Genomic DNA, 25,085 nt, shown 5'->3' on the forward strand with positions numbered 1-25,085 from the left:
TGAGGTCCCAGCAGGTTCTCTCATTCTGAGAAGCCTGTTTTCTAAAGGACTCATCATAATCGATGGCGGCCGAGTCACCGGCCAAGGCTCTTGCTCTTAAAACGTTACCCTGATGGTTAAGAAGATGCCACCCTTGCTCAGGGTAAGCCGAGCTTACCACCCCCACGAATATGTTGTAGCCAGCCAACCACCTGTTGAACGACCTATCTGTCGACCCTGGTTTATCTTTCTTCTTGTCCCTTGATGGCCTAGATCTACGCCCTTCCTCCACCTTTGGTTTGCTAAGACCCAGAACAACTACGTAGTACCCGTTGAGAATATCCTTCCTTATCCTTCTGGGAAGGTGGATCCCAGGAGGATCTTCTTCATCCTGAAACGTGGGAGGGAGGAAGAAGCCCCTGTCTAGCTGCGCTGGCTCCCATATGTCCCTAGCATCGCATTCCCCATGCTTTTTTGCCTGGCAGCTCCTTCGCCTAAGGGCCCAAGCTGATAAGCCTGGGACCAAGGCTGCTGCCAGCCAGTAATCTTCCCCATTGCCCTGAGAGGAATCACTGGAGGAAGATGTCTCACCATCTGAGGTTGAAGAATTGGAATCAGAATCCGCCGCCATTGACTTTTTTGCCACCCTCCTCCTGCCTTTTCTGTTATCGTGTTGGCCCTTATGCTTGACACGCCAAGGTTCCCTGCTGGATTCTGATGAGCTGGAAGAAGAGAGTCCCCTCTTCCTCCCTTTGGGGGCGGCTGGCCGGCCTCTAGGTGTACACAGGCCACTAGGGCCGGGGGCGTCTCCCGTTTCAGGCTGTTAGGCATTAAGTCTGTTAACAGTTTTGGAAAGCTGCTCTACAGCGTAAGAGAGGTCCTTAAGGGTGGCCGCACGTGGCCGATCCCCGGACCCAGTAGCGGACGCTTGAACTGTGGACGAGGCCATTTGAGATCTCCTGCCCGAGCGGGCTGATTGGCCTTTTCTGGGTGTAATAATGCCGCTCGTCACATTGTTACCCGCCTCAACCCTGGGTGCTGTCCACCTACTGCCCACTCCTGAGGTGACACTAGATGCTGCAGGCCTGGTGGTGGCCCGCCCCCGGGGTGGCCCAGCCGTGCATCCAGCGGGGGCCAGGCTTGCCCATGACCACCGGGCTGCCCCGGCTCTTCCCCTAGTATGCGGGGTGGAGCTGCTTCTTCTAGAAGTGCCTTTACGTTTTGGAGGCATGGTCGTGTGGTGACAGCTGTCATGCAATATGACTCGTTTACATCAATTAAATATGCTTATTCAGCTTGATAGGGCTCTGTGGTGTAGTGCAGGCTTTAACTGTGCCTGTGTAAAGCAGAACCACTGTGCCTGTGTAAAGCAAGGGACCAGGCACGTGGTGCCTGTTGCGTGACCCACTGAGCCTGGAGGCTTTGGAATTTGAACCACTGCAGGCTAAACAGACTATAAAGCAAAAAGGGGGGGCTGCACTAAGGTGCAGACTGTGTAGCCCCACCGAGCCTGTTTACCTCCCCTGAGCCTGGACAACTGAGGCTTATTCAGGAACCTCCGAGTCTGAGGGCTTATGCCAGTATCGCCTCCAACAGGAGGAGCGATAGCTCGATTTGCCGCCTCCAATAGAAGAGCAGTATGCCTTGATAAGGGAATGTATTCGTGAGGAAGAGCCCAGCGCCCAGCGCCCCCTCTTATGCAGTGGAAGAAACCACGGTTAAGGGTGATTTACGACGGCTCAGTTGATGCTTTGCCCTGTTTTCTACACCAAGTGGACAGTTACATGAGGGAACAGGGACAGCACTTCCCCACTGAAGACAGCCAGGTACGTTTCGTTGCCTCACTATTGGTCGGAAAAGCCGTCGACTGGATGGTTCTCCAGTTCGACACTCAGGCCTGATCCATATGCTCACTCAATGATTTTATGCGAGCGTTGCGGCGACGGTTTGAGGACCCCTTCCTGGGAGAGAAGCCAAAGCAGCCCTCTTGCAGCTTCGACAAGGCTCTACACCTGTGCGAGAGTTCGCAGACAAATTCTAAAGACTCGCCAGTAAAATAGTAGATTGGAGTGAGGCTACCCGAATACATTATTTCTGGGAAGCCTTACACCCTGACATATTGAACTGGGCTTATATGCAACGAGACCCAGACACTCTGGAAGAATGGATTTTACTAGCTGAAGAAGTGGAAAGCCGCCGCCAATTCATTTCGCTGGCCCAACGTCGAGCCAAGGAGGGGGGCCACCAAAAAACCCCATCTAAGGCTGCAACTCCTATTCCGCGGAGACTGGCTCCCCCCCAAGACCGAGAGTCGCGATTTCAAAGGGGAGCCTGTCTCGTTTGCGGTGCTATGGGCCACTTTGCTGCCGCCTGTCCACTCCGACCGGATCGATTAATTCTCTCTCGACCTGATGTACCGACCCGGAATCGGGGGCAAACTCAGCAAAGAGGCACCACGGCCAACCGTAGCACTGCACCGGGACGGACTGCGCCATCAGCACTTCAAGTCAGAGATGCACCCAGCGAGCCTGCACCAACGGACCCATCAGGGTCCCGGATTACAAGTGCCCCGGGAGGGGACAGCTCACCTTCTTCGGATGAGGACAGAGGCTGGGACCCCCCTGCTTTAAATCTAGAGTCTCCTTTGGATCTGTCAAAAATGGGTGGGGTCTGCAGTGAGTGGAGTGACACCGTGGACCCTCGCAGCTGTTCCTGCAAAACCCAAGGCTCCTGTAATGGTGAGTGAGATCGAAGATACTGTGTATGTGGATGTGGTATTACAGCACTATAGAAAGGGCCCCCAATTACAAGTCAAAGCACTATTAGATTCCCGGTGTGCCCGCACCCTGATCAATGAAACCACTTTCAAAGCGCTCAAAGTCAAGTCAGAGACTCTGTCAGCTCCCATTCAATTTGCCCAAATGGATGGCAGTGACATCAAGGGTGGGCCAGTAGACTGTCGCACTCACGGGGTAGCAATGGGCATTGGCCACCATTGGGAGCAAATAAACTTCACCATAGCCCCTATCAGATACGAAGTGGTGTTGGGAATAAATTGGCTCAAAGGACACAGCCCATATATTGACTGGGGAGCCAGGACTATAAAGTTCTCTGGTCCTAATTGCGACCAACACCATCACGAGGTACCTGTTGTACCTCCATCAACCTCGGCTTTAGTCTCTGACACCCCCTCTTCCTCTCCACTGCCTGCTGAATATCAGGACTTTGCAGACATTTTTGATATACAGGAATGTGATGTACTACCCCCCCACCGCAAAACGGACTGTGCTATTGAGGTGGTGGGGGATGGGAAACTACCTAAGAGTAAGATTTACCCCATGAGCACTTCCGAACGTACAGTGCTACATGAATTCTTTTACAAGAACTTGGCTCGGGATTTCATCCAACCATCTACCCCCCCTTCTTCGGCCCCCGCTTTCTTTGTGCACAAGAAGACAGGTGACTTGCAGTTATGCATTGACTTTCGGAAACTCAATGCAGTCATCCAGTCCAATGCCTATCCCATTCCTCTGATCTCGGATCTCTTGGGGCAACTCAAGGAGGGGCGTATCTTTACTAAATTAGACTTGGTGGAAGCCTATTACAGAATCAGAATTCAAGATACAGATGTACCCCTAACAGCCTTTTCCAGTTGCTTTGGCATGTATGAATTCTTAGTGATGCCTTTTGGATTAAAAGGGGCCTCGGGGGTCTTCATGCAATTCATTAATGAAATCCTACATGACTTATTATATAAAGGAGTGGTGGTTTATTTAGATGACATTCTTATTTAAAACTATTGACGAACACGTTTCCCTGGTGAGGGAAGTATTGCAATGTCTCAGAGACAATCAGCTCTATGCTAAGGTGTCCAAGTGCGAATTTCACCAAAAGCAGTTAAACTTTTTTGGGCTATATCATTTCACACCACGGTCTCACCATGGACCCTGAAAAGGTGCAGTCTGTAACCAATTGGGAACCACCCTCAACCCGCAAGCAGGTTCAGCAATTTCTTGGGTTCGCTAACTTCTACAGAGGGTTCATCCCCAACATCGCTCAAGTCGCACTCCCTGTCACTGATCTCCTTAAAACTAAGGGAAAGGGAAATGCAGCCACGTTGCCTTCGGCTAAAATCAATTGGACCCCCCAGTGCCAAGCCGCTTTTGATACTCTCAAGCGACTGTTTACCTCCGAACTGGTGTTGAAACACCCTGATCCTGAGCAATGATGCTCCACTCACTGCAGGTTGACGCCTCGGACGTGGCAATGGGGGGTGCGGTTCGACAGCAAGGGAGGGACGGTCTTCTGCATCCGTGTGCTTATTTCTCTAAGAAGTTTGCGCAGTCTCAGCTCAACTGGCCAATCTGGGAAAAAGAAGCGGCCGCCGTCCACCATGCCCTCACGGTGTGGAGACAGTTTTTAGAAGGTTCTAAAGTCCCTTTTGAGGTGTGGAGTGATCACAAGAACCTAGAGGCGCTCACGGGAGCCCGTAAACTGTCCGCGAAACAGGTACACTGGGCGGACTTCTTTGCTCAGTTCCGCTACGTATTAAAACATGTACCAGGGAAGCAGAATGTCCTGACGGACGCTCTATCCTGACTGCCCCAATACCCTACCAAGGTGGAATGCCCCACAGAGTCCCTATTCACTCCTGCTCAGAGGGGTTTACTGCCCACCTTGGCAGTTCAAACCCGATCGCAAGCCCGGCTCCCGCCTCAGTCTTCGCAGGGGGGGGGAACTCCAAGCCCGACCACGTCGGTCGGCCCGACCGCTCCACCCGCCTCGCCTCCTTCACCAGCTCTGCCTGCACCCGGCTGCCCAGGCGATCCAGCCATCCGACCCCCCCCCCCCCGGGGACACCAGCTTCCGCTCCCGCAGTGAAGCCCACCAGTACGGTGCCCACGACGCCGGATAGGGTGGATCTAACGGACTCCTTTATGAACTCACTTCGTTCCGGTTGCCAAGCAAAACTCTGCGCAAACCCTCCCCGCTTCTCTGATTGAACATGGGGGTTATAGGTACAAAGACTCTAAACTGTATGTGCCTAAGGGACTGCGGAAGGAGGTTCTGCAGCTAGTCCATGGAGCCAAGACAGCAGGACACTTTGGATTTCTAAAGACGTTGCATTTGTTATGTAGACAGTTTTGGTGGGCGGGCATGCGAACTGACGTGGATTCGTTCAGCCACAGTTGCCCACTATGTGCTACTGTCAAGAGGTCCCAGGAAAACCTCCCGGGTTATTGCAACCATTAGAGACCCCCACTAGACCCTGGGAAGTAATTGCAATGGATTTTATGACCGATCTCCCTCTCAGTGAAGGAAAGACTGTGCTTTCGGTAATCACTGACCTGTTCTCAAAACAGGTGCATCTTGTCCCTTGCGCAGGTATCCCATCCGCCCCAAAACTGGACCTCCTCTTTGTATCACATGTCTTCCGACTCCATAGCTTTCCATGCAAGGTGGTCAGCGACCGCGGAAGTAGCTATGTAGCTAAATTCTGGAAAGCTTTCCTAAAATTGGTGGGGGTGGAACAGGGTCTCTCAAGTGCTTTCCATCCCCAAACCGACGGCCAGATGGAGCTGGTAAATGCTGTATTAGAATGCTACTTGGGTTGTTATGTTAACTATCATCAGGATGATTGGGTTGAATTGTTACCCTTTGCTGAATATGCATACAATAATGCTGTACATCAATCCACTGGGTATAGCCCCTTCCGGGCCGTGTATGGTCAGGACTTCGGCCCCATTGACCATAACGATGTCTCGAGGGTGGAGGGGGGTGAAGGTGTTGCCGACTGGGTACACACTATTCAAACTACCTGGCCTTGGCTAATAAAGAACTTAGAACAAGCCAAACTTAAATACAAGGCTCAAGCTGACAAACATCGCTCACCAGGGAAAGAGTATAAAGTGGGGAACATAGTTTATTTATCCACCAAGAATCTGCGTTCCAACCGCCCGTGTAACAAACTCAGTGCCAAATACGTAGGACCCTTTCCCATTTCTCGAGTCATCAACCCAGTAACTGTGGAACTCTTGCTCCCAAAATCATTAAGACAAATCCATCCCGTGTTCCATATGAGTTTGCTGAAACCGCATGTTCCTTCCCCGGAATGGCATCCCGAGCCTCTCCCTGAACCACTGGTGATGGTAGGGGGGGGAGAACATTTTGAAATTGTGAAAATCCTGGACTCGCGTATCCATCATGGTTCTCTCCAGTATCTGGTTTGTTGGAAACACTTCAGTTCTGCGCAAGATGAATGGGTACGCGCTTGTGATGTTTCAGCACCCCGTTTAGTCCGTCAATTCCATACTGCTTACCCTCACAAACCAGCGCCCATGTACAAGTCGGCGGGAGGGGGGCCTTAAGGGGAGCAGGATGTCAGGCCTGCTCTCTGCTGAGACAGCCAGACTATGCATGTTTTGGTTTCACCACGTGCGGCCCAAGGTCGGGCCTGTTAACTGTCAAATTCCTTTTGCTAACTCTGTGGGAACTGCCCTCGTAGGGAGGGTGGTTGCCTTGGCTGCCACCACTATCTGATATGACCAGTGCTCTTCCATATAGGCCTTAGGCCGTGCCTTTAGTTCTCATTCGTGCCAACTTACCTATAGCTGCTGTTAACCTGTAGACTTTTCCTAATAAATCAACTCTATTTTGGACTCCTTGCCTGTGGATGTTGTTTCTAGGATTGTCACAGGACAAGTGCTCCCACAAGGCGGCTGCCTCCCTCCAGCCCCCTTCTCGCTCTCAATCCCCGGCCAAAAGCACCTTTTAGGGCGCACGAGGCGCCTGCCACCCTCTAGCCGCCTTCTCCCTCTCCCTCCCTCCCTCCCCGGTCAAAAACCCCTTTGCGGGAGCACGAGGCGGCTGCCGCCCTCCAGCCCCCTTCTCCCTCTCCCTCCCCCTTTCCCCGGCCAAAAACCCCTTTGCGGGCGCAACAGGCGGCTGCCGCCCTCCAGCTGCCTTCTCCCTCTCCCTCCCCCTTTCCCCACCAAAAACCCCTTTGCGGGTGCACGAGGCGGCTGCCGCCCTCCAGCCCCCTTCTCCCTCTCCCTCCCCCCCTAACCACATGAAAAAGAGGCAGTTGGTGGGGGGGGGCTCTTCGCGGAGTCCCAGGTTGACTCTCCCCTGGAAGCAAAAGAGGGCATGAAAACCAATGAGACCTTCAGGCTCTACAAGAATGCAGACTGTCAGGTATGGACAGCTGGAGCTTCCAAGTCATCTGTCCCCACTAGGGTTGCCAACATCCAGGTCCTAGCTGGAGATCTCCTGCTATTACAACTGATCTCCAGCTGATAGAGATCAGTTCCCCTGGAGAAAATGGCTGCTTTGGCAATTGGACTCTATGGCATTGAAGTCCCTCCCCGATCCCCGCCCTCCTCAGGTGCTGCCCCCAAAACCTCCTGCCGGTGGAGAACAGAGCCCTGGCAACCCTAAACATGACATCAGTGATTTGTCAGGATATTTTTACCACCCGAGGGTAGGCCATTTTGAATCCCCCCTTCTTTTTGGCTGGATGAACCTCTCTGCCTTCCCATCTATACCCATGGCATTTCTGTCTATGCCTACCCGCTCCCCCCCCCCAACCTGTAGAGGAAGACTTGGTTTTCTTATGGCAACTTTCTCTACCACATAAGGAAGAATCAAACCGGCTTATAATCGCCTTCCCTTCACCTCCCCACATCAGACACCCTGTGAGGTAGGTGGGGCTGAGAGAGCTCTAAGAGAACTGTGACTAGCCCAGAGCACCCAGCTGGAATCATGTGTAGGAGTGGAAAAACCAACCCAGTTCATCAGATTAGGCTCCACCCCTCATGTGGAGGAGTGGGGAATCAAACCCGGTTCTCCAGATCAGAGTCCCCAGCTCCAAACCACCACTCTTAATGTCTACACCATCTTAACCACTACACCACTACACATCTTCCTTACCATTTTTGGTTCCATTTCGAGGCCTTGACCGCTCTAGTCTTTCTCACAGAACTACAGATCCTTCTCACAGAAGTACCATTTGTTGTCTCAGATGTTTTAATATGGTGTTTTCTATTCCCACCATCTGCTGTCAGTTGATGCTGGACCGGACATCCAACTGACAAGGAAGGCCAGGGCGTGAGCCGACATCACAATGGGTTCTGGATTCCTTGTCTGGCCTAGAATCCATCCCTATTGGTGTTGCTTTGGTTACCCAGAAAACTGAAAGAAAACAGACCTGGGCGCCTGAAGCTTGCAGGGAAGAGAACTGGGGTTCAAAATGGCTTCATGTTGGCGACAACTTATTAAATCAGTTTCATTCCCTCCTTGCTTCCCAGAGAGTCACATTTACCATCAACCAGAAGAGCCACATGCCAATCGAATGCCATGTACCAGCCCAGACCCATGCATATCCAACTATATAACTACCTACCTAAAATATAGGATGATAACATTTTCAGTTCCCCCAACGTCCTCTGAGCATGCAGGGCTGACTCTCCTCCACAGAGTTGTGACCTGAGGTGGTCCTTGTGTCTCCGGAGTGAGGAGAAAGGCTTCCCTCTCTGTAGGACTGCCTGTATTGGAGTGGGAAATGCCTGCAGATTTGGGGGAGGAGACTGGGGAGGGAGCCCCTCCTCTCCCCAAACCCCGCCCTCCTCAGGCTACACCCCAAATACCTCCTGCCAGTGGTGAAGAGGGACCTATCTCCCCTGAAGCCCCTCCCCTCTCCAAACCCCACCCTCCCTTGGCTCTGCCCCCACAATCTCCAGGTTTTTCCCAACCCAGAGCTGGCAACCCCAATGTTCATCGCCCTCTCTTCAGCTGGCCCCTTTCTACCTGCTGGCCAGCTGAGATGTAGTGGGCAGCCCTTTCAATTGGTGGCCAATTGCCTGCCATTATTTTACAATGGTATTTTACAAAAAAAAAATAGCACCACCGTGTACAACGACATTATTGCTGAAATCAGACCCAGGCAGCCAACCACTATACACTATCAAAGTTTTATATGCTATAAAGCTTCTCTGCTAAAGTAGGTGGAACCGCATTCATTCACAGATATCCATGTGGGGAGGCTGCCTGCTGAACGTACCACGTTTAGAAATGAAGTGGGCATTGCAACATGGGAAGACATTGATAAAGAAGCTGACGAAGAACTGGAGGATCGAAACGGCCATCTAGTTTGTTTTCCCACCGGCTTGAAGGTCCGCAGACCGAATTATCTCCCCTGATTAAAGACGTACAAGACTACAAGGGGCTGTTACTGTGCACATTGTGCGTTCTCTCTTCTATATTGTTAATGTTGGTTCTTACTGCAGTTGGCTGTATGCTTCTCTATTGGAATTAGTCAGGTTACAATTGTTTGTATTGTAACTGCATCAGCTGATATTACATTGCATTGATAGACCATTGCACTACTGATTTATGAATGTGGTGTCACCTACATTAGTAAAGATGCTTTATAGCATATAAAACTTTGATTGTGTATAGTGGTTGGCTGGATGCGTCAGATTTCATCAGTTTCCTGGTATTTGACAACCCTATGCCTGTCTTTTCCGGGTCTTTTGCCACCTTCTGGGGCAGAAGAGCAGGGCTAACTGGGTCTCCATTGCCTTTGGGTCACCCGCTGAACAAACAGCCCCTGACACTCACCCGCTTGCTTCTCCCCCCCCCCCCACGTGGCATCTAGGTTTGCCAACCTCCAGATACTAGTTGGAGATCTCTGGCTATTACAACTGATCTCCGGCCAATAGAGATCGGTTCACCTGGAGAAAATGGCCGCTTTGGCCATTGGACTCTAGAGCATTGAAGTCCCTCCCCTTCCCAAACCCGCCCAAAAAACCTCTCACTGGCTGCAAAAAGGGACCTGGCAACCCTAACATAAGGACCCCTCCCATCTGCAGGTGTATCATAATGGTCCCCCTCCACTGGAAAGAGCCAAGTCTGTTAGACTCTCCCAATTGCCTTTTTTTTGGGGGGGGGGCCAAGTGAAATAAAAAATGGCATGGTTCTTGGGGGTGACACCCCCTTGAGTTTTGGGGTAAATGCCCACCTTTGCCTCTTTGGAGATGGCCGTGTTCTGAGGAGCCTCAGGCATCTGTGGCAATGAATTGATGTGGGGGGTGGGCAAGATGCCATCTAGGCCACCTCAGAAGGGACCTTCCTATCTCACATGAACACATGAAGCTGCCTTATACTGAATCAGACCCCACTTGGTCCATCCAAGTCAGTATTGTCTGCTCAGACCGGCAGCGGCTCTCCAGGGTCTCAGGCAGGGGTCTTTCACATCACCTACCTGCCTAGTCCCTTTAACGGGAGATGCTGGCGATTGAACCTGGGACCTTCTGCAAGCCAAGCAGAGGCTCTACCACAGAGCCACGGCCCTCTCCCCTTGGGTGAGGGCTCCCAATGGTGGAGGGAACAAATCTGACCAGCATCCTTTCTTCAGTAGTGGAAACTCTAGCAGACCGAGGGATGCTGCACCACGCAGTCCATTCAGAATAAACTCAAGTCCTTCTTTTGAATAAAGAAGCTCTATTACTAATACTAATGGAAGCTAAAAATTAGAAGAAGGTTTAGTAGAACTAACAGAATGCATACTAGTCAGAAGAATGCTGTAATACTAAGCAATAAGAAACAAACCTTACAAGCAATAATAATAATAGTAACGATAATGAGCAACAGCCCCTTGGCACGGACTGGTAAGCTGCAGTACTGCAGTCCAAGCTCTGCTCACAACCTGAGTTCGATCCCGACGGAAGTCGGATTCAGTTAGCTGGTTCAAGATCGACTCAGCCTTCCACCCTTCCGAGGTCGGTAAAATGAGCACCCAGCTTGCTGGGGGTAAAGGGAAGATGGCTGGGGAAGGCACTGGCAAACCACCCCGTAAAAAAAGTCTGCCTAGGAAACATCGGGATGTGACATCACCCCATGGGTCAGGAATGACCTGGTGCTTGCACAGGGGACCTTCACCTTTACCTTTTAACGATAATGAGCAGGCAGTTTTAGGAATAGGAAAAAGTCATCATTCACAAAAAGTTTGAACATTTCACTTCTTTATTTACGCTCACAGACCAATTAGTCATGAGCAAATATGGGAAAAAACATGATACATAATTGTAAAAGATATAGTGACATTATGAGACATCATTATTATTACTGAATGCCAGAGGCAGGAATTTCACCACTGCAGGAGTCTCATAAGGCTCAACATCAGCAAACAATTCAGCTACAGTCTCCACCTCTAGAGCTGGGGTCCATTTTGGGATGGACATTGATTGTGATTCACTTATCTTGAGCGGTTGCATATTTATTACAGTCAATAAAGAAATGCCAAATTGTGCCTAGTTTTCCAGATTTACAATCACAAAGTCTCTCAGAGAAAGGGATCCTTGCAAACCTGCCAACTAGTTCCCCTGGCAGTAGCACATTTAATCTTGCTTTAGAAAAAAGGATTCGATATTTAGGGACGGTTAGGAACTTACTGTATGCAGGTAATGTCTTTGGGTTTGAAAGACCCAAATAATACTAGGAGCAAACCCTCTGGGCTCTGCATCACATGCTCCATTTGTCAAAATACAGCACACTAGATTTAATCACTTTTACATACCGAGGTATATTCCATTTGATTGAAAGACTCAAGAGGAAACCCCCATGTCTGCAACTTACTATCAACCAATTTTGCTCATGTGCTTCAAAAACCATCATTAGCAAGATGGTGGAAATCACACCCTTCTGGAGAATAAACCATTTTTACTCTAAAAAGGGATGTTGTTATCCACATTTTAGCCTCCAAGGATGGTTCAGCAAATTCCGGTGGTACTGCAGGAGCAGAAATACACATTGGCAGATTTGATACTGAGCATAAGAAAGAAGCTAAGGGGGAATCCTAACAATCATTTACCTAGGATCATTTACCCCAGCAGATAGGCAAGAACCTGTCAGTCCTGGAGCCCAAGAAATGAGGAACAAGAATAAATCAATGCTGTCTTCTCTATCGGCTGTAGATCAGTTGTAATAGCAGCGGATCTCCAGCTAGTTCCTGGAGGTTGGCAACCTTAGTGGGAACAGATGACTTGGTAGCGCCCGCTGTTAAGCACCTGACAATGTGCATTCCTATATAGCCCGAAGGTCTCCTTTGTTTTCATACCCTCTTTTCCTTCCAGGGGAGAGTCAACCTTGGACTCTGCAAAGAGTCACCAACCACCAGGTGTCTCTTTTATACGTGGAATTCCTCAGGGTGACGCGCCGGAGATGTCCCCTGCCCAAGAACAACGACTGGGGGAAGGCCAAGCACACCTACCATCCTTCACTGTTGCCCATCGTGGAGGAGGAAACCGGGGGGGGGGGGTGCTGAGGAGATTCAGGATGGTGCCCCTAAAGCGGTGCCAGGATTCACATGTTTTCTTCGGTCAGCCGAAGCCATAATAGATGAACAACAGCAAGGAACCCTGGGTAAGTGCACTCTTTTCAACAATTATTGATACAATAAAAACAGACAGAGTTGTTGAGAACAACTTACAGAATGCACAATGCACAGAGGATATCCATAAGGAAAACCTGGGCGCATTTCACAACATCCAAATAACTTGGAGCTCCATGTTCACAGAATGACTGAGAGGGCAAACCCGCCACCAGGAGGACACCGATCTTCCCATGGAAATCCTGATGCGGCCTCAGAATACACCATCCCATAGTATTTTCTGTGACTGGCAGCACCTCTCCAAGGTCTTGGGTCAAGAAAGTTGTTCCCCAGTGCCTGAGATCCCAGTGGTGCCAGGATTAAACCTTCTGCATGCAACACGTGCTGCCCATGAGAACCAAGATGGGGACCCCTGGTCTAAATGAACTACTTAAGTAAGAAATGGCATGAAATGTGCACTCTTCTGTATTTGTGAAGAAGAAGCCCACAGTTCTGACTCTCAGAAGGGTCTTAAATTAAACTGTTCCGGACATTTTGTCTTTCCAGCTGCAGCACCAGGAACAAGGGGAAGAGGAGGCCCTTCAGGAAAGTCCGAAAGATGAGCTAGGAGGGGCTGCAGACGAACCTTTGGATTGTGACACCCAGGGGAAGTTTTGGCCTCTACCAGGGGAGAACCACAAACACCTGGAGGTCACAGTTAGAATGGCAAGTGTTGCAAGGAAAGAGAGAAGCGAGGCAGATAACCAGAGAAGCAGCTTGGTTCAGGGGTCAAGTGGAATGAGAGAAGAACTCAACGGACAGGCGAGAACCTACAGTCCAGGAGACCAATACATGAGAGACCAGAAGAAACAGAAGTGGCCATAGTGCCACGTGGAGCCATAAAAGGTGATCAACAGCAAGGACCATGGTGTAAATATTGGGGACCGTCTCCTGTACCTCCCGAAGAGCACTGAGATCATCTGCTAATAATTTACTGGTGGTTCCCAGCCCTAAGAGTCTGTGGCAGCCTTGGGCTAGTCACAGCTCTCTCAGCCCCACCTCCCTCACAGGGTATCTGTTGTGGGGAGGGGGAGGGAAGGCGATTGTAAGCCGGTTTGAGACTTCCTTAAGCGGTGGAGAAAGTCCTGCGGAAAAGTTCCTTGAGGTCCCACAGGGACTGGTGGGATGCTCAGTCTGGTGACGCCAGAGCCCTGTGGGACCTCAAGGAACTTTTCCGCAGGGCCTGTAAGATGGAGTTTTCCACCAAGCCTACAGTCGAGAACAGCCACGGATATTGCAAGTGCTGGCCTCCCTACTCTCCCCCTCCTCCTGTGTGTATATAAGATTGACCTGAGGGGATGCCGGCCTGTTTCCTTGGCCAGTATGAATGGATTGTTGCACCATATTTGGATTTGTTTGGTTTTAATTGGGTTCTATTATTATTAGCTTTAATGTTGTTGGTATAAAATTTTAAATGATGTAACCTGCCCTGAGCCAGCTTCAGCCGGGAAGGGCGGGCTAGAAATCTAGCTAGCTAGCTAGCTAGCTAGCTAGCTAGCTAGCTAGCTAGATAGATAGATAGATAGATAGATAGATAGATAGATAGATAGATAGATAGATAGATAGATAGATAGATAGATAGATGCACATCTTACAGCCATTACTTATACAATAAAATAGAAAGAATTCTTGAAAGCAACTTAACAGAACTCAAAATGCACAAAGTATAACCACAGGGAAAACATGGGCATGAAAATAAGTCACTGGCTCCAAGTCCACAGAATGAATGAGAGGGTCAGTCCGCTGCCCGGAAGGCACAAAGCTTCATGTGAAACTCCCTGATGCAGCTTCCGAGTGCCCATTCCCGTTGCCTTCTCTCCTCTCGCTCGCAGGTCCGAGGCAGAGAAAGTCCCCCTTTCTCAAGCCTTCCAGAACTCGCCTCTTTGCCCTCGACGGGGTTACTGCGTACCTCACCACTGCCCTGGTGCTTCAGAGGTCGGTCGTTGGGGGGAAAATCGCCATCCTCGGGCTTTTACGAGGGGAGGGGGGCACTGGCTATATATATAGTGCCAGGGAAGGTCGTCGATGGAATCACCGGAGTCCAGCAGGAAAGCTTTGTTGTCTTCGAAGCAGCAACTCTCTTGCTCCGGCCTCTCCTCTGTCTGCCTCTTTATCTTCTGCCTGAAAATTAGGAATTTCCAGCAACAGACAGATCTGGACAGCAGGTTCACCGGCCATTCAGTGTTCCTGTCTGTTGAGGTGACCTTGAAGGGGAAAAGGGTTTAAGAACAAATAAAAACTTCAGATTATAGAGGTGATTAACAGCAGGGCTAGGGTTGCCAGGTCCCTCTTCGCCACCGGCAGGAAGTTTTTGGGGCACAGCCTGAAAAGGGAGGGGTTTGGGGAGGGGAGGGACTTCAAGGCCATAGAGTCCAATGGCCAAAGTGGCCATTTTCTCCAGGCAAACTGATCTCTGTTGGCTGGAGATCAGTTGTAATAGCAGATCTCCTGCTTGTACCGGGAGGTTGGCAACCCTACCTGACCCACACACTCCAGGGTGGGGGACTACCAACAGATTAGTGTCAGCAGAGTTCAATGTTCTTTGGGGGGTATACCAGGCTAGGCGGTCCTGAAGGTATGAAGGTCCCAGACAGTGTAAGGCTTTAAGGGTCAAAACCAGCACTTTGAACAGGTAAGTAAATAAATAAACATATGGGAGGGGCTGTGGCTAAGTGGAAGAGCATCTGCTTAGCATGCAGAAGGTCCCAGGTTCAATCCCCATCATCTCCAGTTAAAGGGACTAGGCAGGTAGCTGATGTGAAAGACCTCTGCCTGAGACTCTGGAGAGCCGCTGCTGGTCAGAGTGGACAATACTGCCTTTGATGGACCAAGGGTCTGACTCAGTAGAAAGCAGCTTTATGCGTTGATGTGTTGAAACCCTAGTGCTTTCTGCCCAACTCCAGCCACCACCTGGAGGTCGGCAACCCTATCCCTCACTGCCAAATTCCCTATTTGCATTGCATTGGCTCTAGGGTTGTCTACTCTGGATTGGAAAATTCATGGAGATCTGGGAGGTGGAACCTGGGGAGGACAGGGTTTGGGGATGGGAGGGGCCTCAGCAGGGTATAATGCCAAAGAGTCCCCCCTCCAAAGCAACCATTTCCTCCACAGGAACTGATTTGTATTCTTGGAAGAACAGTTGGGAATTCCAGAAAACCTCCAGACGTGCATGGGTGTTGTTAGGGTTGCCACCCTCCAGGTGGTAACTGGAGATCTCCTGCTATTACAACTGCTCTCCAGCCGATAAGGATCGATTCACCTGGAGAAAATGGCCGCTTTGGCAATTGGATTCTATGGCATTGAAGTCTTTCCCCCCCCAAGCCCCGCCCTCCTCAGGCTCTGCCCCCACAACCTCTCGCTGGCCGCCAAGAGGGACCTGGCAACCCTAGGGTTGGTGATAGTGGTGTGCATTTGGCAAAGCCAAATCAGAACACCCCCGCCCCCAAAAAATACCAATAAGGTACTTTGTGGGGGGGGGGGATTCACTTGAAAAATTGGCAGCGATTTAAATGGAGCCAAAAGGCGGATCCCGAATTATGCCCAAGTTTTTAGGCATTTTTCAAGCCACTTCCTCCCCGCCACCAATTTTTTGTTTTTTAAAAGACTGGATGGGAATCCCCTCTCCCCTCCCTCCCTCTCTCTCTCTCCCTCACTTTCCTGGTGGCCCAGGAAACCTCCAGATCCTAGCCGGCTATCTCCTGCTGTTACAACTGATCTCCAGCCGACAGAGATCAGTTTCCCTGGAGAAAGTATCTAAGATGAGAACAGGAAGAGTTGGTTTTTTATATGCCGACTTTCTCCACCGCTTAAGGAAGTCTCAAACCGGCTTACAATCGCCTTCCCTCCCCCTCCCCACAACAGACACCCTGTGAGGGAGGTGGGGCTGAGAGAGCTGTGACTAGCCCAAGGTCACCCAACTAGCTTCATGAGGAGGAGTGGGGAAACAAATCCAGTTCTCTAGTTTAGCCTCCGCTGCTCACGTGGAAGAGTGGGGAATCGAACCCGGTTCTCCACATCAGAGTCCACCTCTCCAAACCACAGCTGTTAACCACCACACCACGCTGGCTCTCAATGAGGCAAATGATTTATTAGAATATTTTTACCATCCAAGGGTGGGCCATTTTGGATTCCCCCCCCCCTTTGGCCAGCCAAATCTCACTAATCTCCATCAATGCCATGTATTCCATGTATTCCCACCCCCATCCCACCCTGTAGAAAGAGAAAGAAAATAGTCTTTACCATTTTATCAGCCGTTATTCAGGTCTCTGAACTACAGATACAGTACTATAGTATATTGATATAGTACTAGAGTAACGGTATACAGTAGTCTTTATCATTTAATAAATAATATTGCTTTGCCTGCCTGATGGATGCCAGTCCCACCATCCGGTTGACAGTTGAAACAGGCCTGGGCACCCAACTGACCAGCATCACAAGGGGTTCTGAATTTGTTCACTGGTCAAGAATCCATCCCTACTAGGGTTGCCAACCTCCAGGTAGTAGCTGGAGATCTCCTACTATTACAACTGATCTCCACCCGATAGAGATCAGTTCACCTGGAGAAAATGGCCACTTTGGCCATTGGACTCTATGGCATTGAAGCCCTTCTCCTCCCAAAACACTGCCCTCCTCAGGCTCCACCCTTAAAACCTCCCGCCGGTGGCAAAGAGGGACCTGGCAATCCTAAGCATTGGAGATGTTTGTAGCGATACAGATATTTTAAAACAGCAGTCAACCCAGCCCAAGGATCTTTACTGTGTGACTGACGGTAAGCTGCAGCAGCCGTTTTGTGTCCTCCTGGGCTGGAGGGTTGCCAGGTCCCTCTTTGCCACCGTTGGGAGGTCTTTAGGGTGGAGCCTGAGGAGGACGGGGTTTGGGGCGGGGAGGGACTTCAGTGCCATAGTCCAATTGCCAAAGCAACCATTTTCTCCAGGTCGTGAACTGATCTATATCGGCTGGAGATCAGTTGTAATAGCAGGAGATCTCCAGCTAGTACCTGGAGGTTATAATATACAAAAAGCAGCAACTATGCCCAAATGGGGGGGGGGAACGAAAAATAAAAACCCTCAGGATGTGTGCTAGACAGCGTTAATATTGCCAAGCAATAACATGTAATAAACTACAACGTCAAAAATGCTCATTTTTGACGTCATAGTTTATTATATGTTGTTGCTTGTCAATATTAAAGTTGTGTAGCACACATCCTGAATTTTCTTCTTCTTCATTTTTTCATTTGGTCATAGGGTGAAAATGCATGGTCACTTTATCCTCCTTTAATCCCTGTTTTAGCCAGGATCGAACTCACATTAGGCGAAACGCATGCGTTCAATCCAGGCTGAATCCTGGCTGAAACAGGGATTAAAGGAGGATAAAGCTACCATGCGTTTTCGCCCATAGTCACTACCTGGAGGTTGGCAACCCTATGTAGCACAGTAGCAGGCATATTTGTGGCTGTGCCCATCACACTGTGGGACACAGATTTTCCAGGGTGCCCGCAGGGTCCACAAACGTAGGGACCCCTGAGTAAGATCAAAACAACGCCATGCTATAAAGCAAACAGAGAGATGGAAACCTTTGCAGTGGGACAAACGGATAAAGAGCCAGCGTGGTGTAGTGGTTAAGAGTGGTGTTTTGGAGCGGTGGACTCAGACCTGGAGAACCGGGTTCGATTCCCCACTCCTCCACATGAGTGGCGGAGGCTAATCTGGTGAACTGGGTTGATGCCCCACTCCTACGCACGAAGCCAGCTGGGTGGCCTTGGGCTAGTCACAGTTCTATTAAGAGCTCTCTCAGCCCCACCTACCTCCCAGGGTGTCTGTTGTGGGGAGGGGAAGGGAAGGTGATTGTAAGCCGGTTTGAGTCTCCCTTAAGTGGTAGAGAAAGTCAGCATATAAAAGCCATCTCTTCTTCATCATCATCATCATCATCATTCAAGGAGATATCTGGACTATCCTCACCATTCTGTTACCATCTTGAAGCATGCCTGCATGCCATTCTATGAACACAGGATCTGGCTTGGGATCACCATGCACAGATGGCTGGGTATCTGCCTGGAAGTATGCAAGCAGATGGAAACAAAATCCAAGTTTTAGCTAATGCAAATTTTATATATTTTATGGTGGGAATGCAACAGAGTGGTGAAATTCTGGAATATGATTGCTATGGTAATCTCACAAGGTATAAAGAAAGGGTTACCCTTATCCCCTAAGGTTTTCTTGTTGAATTGTATGGATTTTCTTGAACACACATGAACACATGAAGCTGCCTTCTTGGTCCAGGCAAGTCAGTATTGTCTGCTCAGACCGGCAGCGGCTCTCCAGGGTCTCAGGCAGGGGTCTTTCACATCACCTACCTGCCTAGTCCCTTTAACAGGAGATGCTGGGGATTGAACCTGGGACCTTCTGTATGCCAAGCAGATGCTCTACCACTGAGCCATGCCCCCTCTCCATGGCTCTCCAGGGTCTCAGGTCGTGGTATTTCACATCACCTACTTGTCTAGTCCGTTTAGTGGGAGATGCTGGGGGATTGAACCTGGGACCTTTGGCATGCCAACCAGATGCTCTACCACTGAGCCACAGCCCCTCCCCAGACATGCACATGAAGCTACCTGTGAGAGATCCCCCTCTCTGAGTTTGCTTCTCCAAATCAGTTGCTCAGACGTTGATACAGAAACAATAGATTTATTGAAGCCTTCAGGAGATGAGACAGACACAGGTAGAAAGTTGCAAGTGAGGGGCTATACGGGTTTACAGAATATATTGACTCCAGGGCACTGGGGCACTGGGGTTCACACGTATTGTTATGGGAAGTTACAAGCTTGGCATAATACAAAACATCAGACGGATCCCAGGAAGTCTGGTGCGGCTATCACACTTCCAAGGCCGCACCGGCCTGAGGGAGTACTGGCAGGAAAGCAGCGGGGGGGAAGATACATGGGCCATCAGGTCTGGCGCCTGAGACCAGAAGGTGTGAACTGCTTTTACGAGTTCACTGATAATGCCGCAGGTGATGGAAAGCAGAGACACAAAGACAGAGACCCTCACATTCTGCCCCCCTTAAGGCCCCCCTCCGGGAGGACGAGGCTTATCGGGATAAGCGAGGTGGAATTCTCGGACCAAGCGAGGAGCTGCCATGTGGGGTGCGGCCACCCATTCGTCATGAGCGGAGCCAAGGTTTTTCCAGCGAACAAAGTAAAACAGTTTCCCTTTCTTCCATTTGGAATCTAAAACCTTGGATATTTCCAAATGAGTATCCCCTCCTACTACGGTAGGAATCTCATGAGCGGGAGGGGGGTGGAACTGGGGAGCCGCTACATAAGGTTTGAGGAGGCTTATATGGAAGACTGGATGAACCCCCTTGAGTGTCTTAGGGAGACTCAGTGCCACGGTAACCTCGTTGATTACTCTGGTAATGGGGAAAGGTCCTACATAACGGTCGCTCAGTTTTTTGCAGGGGCGAAGAGAGCGGAGATTTTTGGTGGACAGATAGACTTGCTCCCCCACCTTGAGTTCCCATCCCGGAGACCGGTGTTTGTCCGCTTGTTCCTTGTACTTGCTTTTTGCCCTTTCCAGATTTTTGAGCAACCATGGCCAGGTGGATTTAACCACCTGAATCCACTCCTGAAGATCAGGGGTAGACTGGAGCTCTGGCGAGACGGGGGCAGAACCGAAAGGGCCGAAATCCGTCCCGTATATAACCTGGAAGGGGCTAAAGCCGGTAGAGGAATGAGGCGCATTGTTGTACGCATATTCGGCAAATGGCAGCAGGTCAACCCAGTCATCCTGGTGGAAATTTACATAGCAGCGCAAATAACATTCTACTACCGCATTTACTCGTTCTGTTTGACCATCCGTTTGGGGGTGATAGGCGGAAGAAAGGCCCTGTTCCTCCACTCCCATTAACTTTAGGAAAGCCCGCCAGAATTTGGCAACAAACTGGACCCCCCGGTCGGAGAGGACCTTCCTCGGGATCGAGTGTAGCCTGAGGACGTGCGTGATGAACAGTTTAGCTAAGCCCTGGGCTGAAGGAAGACCTGCACATGGAACGAAATGAACCTGTTTGGAAAAGAGGTCTGTGATCACCCAGAGAACCGTTTTCCCCCGACTTGGAGGTAGGTCGGTGATAAAATCCATGGCGATGACTTCCCAGGGACGGGAGGGGTTCTCAAGCGGTTTGAGAAGCCCCGGGGGTTTTCCCATCCGTTTCTTGGCTGTGGCGCAGGTGGGGCAGCTGCGCACATACAACTCCACATCAGACCTCATACCGGGCCACCAGAATTGCCTTCGAACCAGGTGAAGCGTTTTTACGAAACCAAAATGACCCGCTAGCCTGGCCCCATGTACAAGTCCCAACACTTCTTTGCGAAGGGAAGATGGGACATATAGTTTCCCCCCTTGCACCCACCAAGTGTTGGTTCGTTCCAAGCCAGGGGGGAGGAGATTGTGCTCCTCCTCCTGCAAGGAGGCGTCCCGGAGTCGCTGTTGGAACACTTCCGGGATACCTTTGAGCGTAGGGGGGGTCTCCGGTTGGCGGGCTTGGGATCGGGTGGTGACGGCCAGGCCAGGGACTTCCCCTCGCTGTTCGGGAGTGAACAGGGAGTCGACGGGGCGATCGAAATCGTTGCGATACTGGGGAAGTCGTGACAAAGCATCAGCTAGGGCATTTTCTTTGCCAGGGACATGTTTGAGGGTGAACCGGAATTTTGCAAAAAATTGGGCCCACCTAATTTGTTTGGCATTGAGTTTTCTAGCTCCCTTGAGAGCCTCAAGATTCTTGTGATCGGTGCACACTTCGAACGGCAGCTCGGCCCCCTCCAAGAAGTGTCTCCATATGGTAAGGGCATGTTTGACCGCTGCTGCCTCCTTCTCCCAAATGGCCCAGTTGATTTCGGACTGGGAAAACTTCTTGGAGAAGTAGGCGCATGGCCTCAACCGTCCCCCCTCATCCCTCTGCAATAGGGCCCCGCCCATTGCTACATCCGAGGCATCCACCTGCACCACGAAGGGCTTGGTGCAATCCGGGTGAGCCAAAACGGGTTCGGATGAAAAAAGTAGCTTTAAACGTTCAAAAGCTTGCTGGCACTGGGGAGACCATTGCAGACGGGCTGAGGGGAGTGCGGCGCTAGCCCCCCTGTCCTTGGTACGCAACAGGGCAGTGAGGGGAAGCGCAACTTGGGCAAAGTTGGGAATGAAATTCCGGTAAAAGTTGGCAAACCCCAAAAACTGTTGAAGTTGGCGGCGGGTAGTGGGGGTTTCCCAGTCCCGCACCGCCTGGACCTTGGCGGGGTCCATTTCCAACCCTTGGTGGGAAATCACATACCCCAGAAATGTAATAGAAGGTTGGTGGAATTCACACTTGGACACCTTAGCATACAGTTTGTGCTCCCGCAGCCGCTGGAGCACTTCTCGCACTAGGCGCACATGTTCTTCCATGGTCTCAGAGTAAATAAGAATGTCATCGAGAAATACCACCACCCCCCGAAACAGTAAATCATGCAAAACTTCATTAATTAATTGCATAAAGACACTCGGAGCCCCCGAAAGTCCGAACGGCATGACCAGGTACTCAAACATCCCAAAACAACTGGAAAAGGCCGTTTTGGGTTCGTCTCCTTCTTTGATGCGAATGCGGTGGTAGGCTTCTACCAAGTCCAGTTTGGTGAAGATTCGGCCCTCCTTTAATTGTGCTAGAAGGTCAGGAATAAGAGGGAGGGGGTAAGCATTAGACTGGGTGACTGCGTTCAGTCTGCGAAAGTCAATACACAGTCTTAAATCTCCCGTCTTTTTCTTTACAAAGAAAGCTGGGGCTGAATAAGGAGCCTTGGAGGGGCGTATGAAACCCCTCGCCAGATTGACATCCAGATAGTCCCGCAATACAGTCTTTTCACTGGGGCTCATGGGGTAAACCTTTCCCTTAGACAGTTTGCCTTCCCCTACGATCTCGATGGCACAGTCCGTTTCTCTGTGGGGAGGCAGTTCGTCGCACTCTCTAACATCGAAAACATCAGTAAACTGCGAGTATTCAGAGGGTAATTGAGGAGAGACTGGGGCGGGGGACCCTACCAGCGCGGCGGCTGGAGTTCTGAGTACCCGTTCCTTGTCATGCAACCCACAGGGGTTTTCGGGGAAAGAAAGCACCCGTTTAACCCAATCAATAGAGGGATTGTGTCCCCTTAACCAGTTCATCCCTAACACTACAGGGGTTACGATAGGGGCGATGGTGAAATACAACCGTTCCCAATGTTCCCCCACGGACATAATCACGGCTGCAGTTCTGTGGGTCACAGGGCCCCGTTTAAAGTCACTCCCGTCCATTTGGGAAAAACGGAGGGGTCCCGGAAGCCGCTTGCGCCGGACACCCAACTTCTTGGCAGTTTCCTCATTTATCATGGTGCGGGCACACCCCGAGTCGACCAACGCGGGGACCTCTAACGGGGGACCCCCTTTGGGTAGGGACAGATGAACACGCACAAATACATTGTCCTCTTGGGCGCTTACCATCGGTGGAGCTCCTTGCACAACGATAGGGACGGTCTGCTGCGGAGCCCCCTCTACAGCAGACCGACGGCGTTTTTTGCCGGCTGTTCCCACTCTTCCTCCTCGCTGGAAGAGGGGGACGGGGTGGTGGCTTCCGGGGAGCCGTCCGAATCAAAGACGGTATTTGTAATCCGGGACCCCGATGGGACCGTAGAGTCGGATGCCCCATCCTGGGGGCGCGCGTGGAGAGCGGAGGGTGCGCCGGAGCGCCGGCTCAGAGGTCCACTTCTGCGACGAGGCTGGCTGTCGGCGGCCGGTTTCGTCGGCTCGGCCTGGGTTTGGCGGGGAGGGGTCGGACGGCCTGAGCGAGAGGGGCATTGCGATGCAAAGTGACCCTTTCCCCCGCAGATCAGGCAGACGCCGGCCTCGAACCGCTTGCGGCGTTCCGCGGCCGAGAGACCCCCGCCACCCCCTTGCCGGAGTTCCCGGCCACGGTCACCTCGGGGCCTGGGGTCTCGCCCAAGCCGTTGCTTGGACAAGTTCAGGAGTTGCTTGCGATTCTCGATGTCAGCAGCATGGCGAACCCAACCTTCCACATCCGGGGGGTTCCCTTGCATGAAGGCCCAATGTTGGAGGTCTGGGTTGAGACCCTCCCTGAAACATTGTACCAAGGTAGCTTCACTCCAGTCCAGAATTCGGCTAGCCAGTGACTGGAACTCACTTGCATACTGCGCCACCGACTTAGTCCCTTGGCGCAGTTGCATCAGGGAGGCTTTAGCCCGCTCACCCAGAGTCGGGTCCTCAAAACGGTTTCGGAGTGCTACCATGAACTCGTCCAGGGTTCGCAGTACCGGCGAGCGGAGTTCATACTGCAACACCATCCAGGCAGCCGCCTCCCCTTGCAGTAAGGAAGCCACGTACTGCACCCGGGACTCCTCAGAAACGAAGGTTCGGCCTTGTTCCCGCATAAAAATGTCCACTTGGACCATAAAAAAGGTCAATTGGTCTCCCGACCCGTCATACGTGACTTTCAGGTCCCGACGGGCCGGGGGGGCAGGGGTTGCGGGCGGAACTACCGGCGCCCCGTCTGGGGGAGCACCGGCTGGAGGTTGCAACTTCAGCGCATCTAGGGCCGTGGCCATCTCACCCATTACGCGTTGCATGGTCTCCATCTGCTCCTGCATAGCCCGGCGGTCTTCCTGCCACTGCTTTCGTTCTTCCTCCATGAGGGCCTCTTTGCGGGCCGGGTCCCCTTCGAGTCCCGTGCTGGGGAAGGCCAACCGGCGATCCTTCGCCGCAGTCCGCGAGAGCGACCAGCCCTTGGGAGAGTCCAGCCAATAAGTAAGCCCCCGGGGACGTTCGTCCCGATCTTGGTCGGGGGCGCGACCCTTCGGTTTCTTTGGCTTGGCTCCCTCCTCCTTCGGGTCCGGCTTCTCCGGCTCGTCCGGAGCCTTGGGGGCATCGGGGATAGGGGCGGTGTCCTCGTCGGCTGACATTCTGTCCAAAGCGGTACAGCTGCAGTCCGAGAGGCAAGGACTTGCAACTTAATGTGAGAGATCCCCCTCTCTGAGTTTGCTTCTCCAAATCAGTTGCTCAGACGTTGATACAGAAACAATAGATTTATTGAAGCCTTCAGGAGATGAGACAGACACAGGTAGAAAGTTGCAAGTGAGGGGCTATACGGGTTTACAGAATATATTGACTCCAGGGCACTGGGGCACTGGGGTTCACACGTATTGTTATGGGAAGTTACAAGCTTGGCATAATACAAAACATCAGACGGATCCCAGGAAGTCTGGTGCGGCTATCACACTTCCAAGGCCGCACCGGCCTGAGGGAGTACTGGCAGGAAAGCAGCGGGGGGGAAGATACATGGGCCATCAGGTCTGGCGCCTGAGACCAGAAGGTGTGAACTGCTTTTACGAGTTCACTGATAATGCCGCAGGTGATGGAAAGCAGAGACACAAAGACAGAGACCCTCACACTACCTCATACTGTATCAGAACATCAATCCATTGCCCCCTCTGACTGGCTTCAGCTTTCCAGCGTCTCAGGCAGAAGTCTTCCATATCACCTATTGTCTGGTCCATTCAACTGGAGATGTCAGGGATTGAACCTGGGACCTTCTGCATACAAAGCAGAGGCTGTTCCACTGAGCCAAATCCCCTCCCCCAAAAGAAGTCCATGAAATTGTACTTAACGCC

The sequence above is a fragment of the Euleptes europaea genome, chromosome 5, assembly GCF_029931775.1.
Source record: "Euleptes europaea isolate rEulEur1 chromosome 5, rEulEur1.hap1, whole genome shotgun sequence".
NCBI lineage: Eukaryota > Metazoa > Chordata > Lepidosauria > Squamata > Sphaerodactylidae > Euleptes > Euleptes europaea.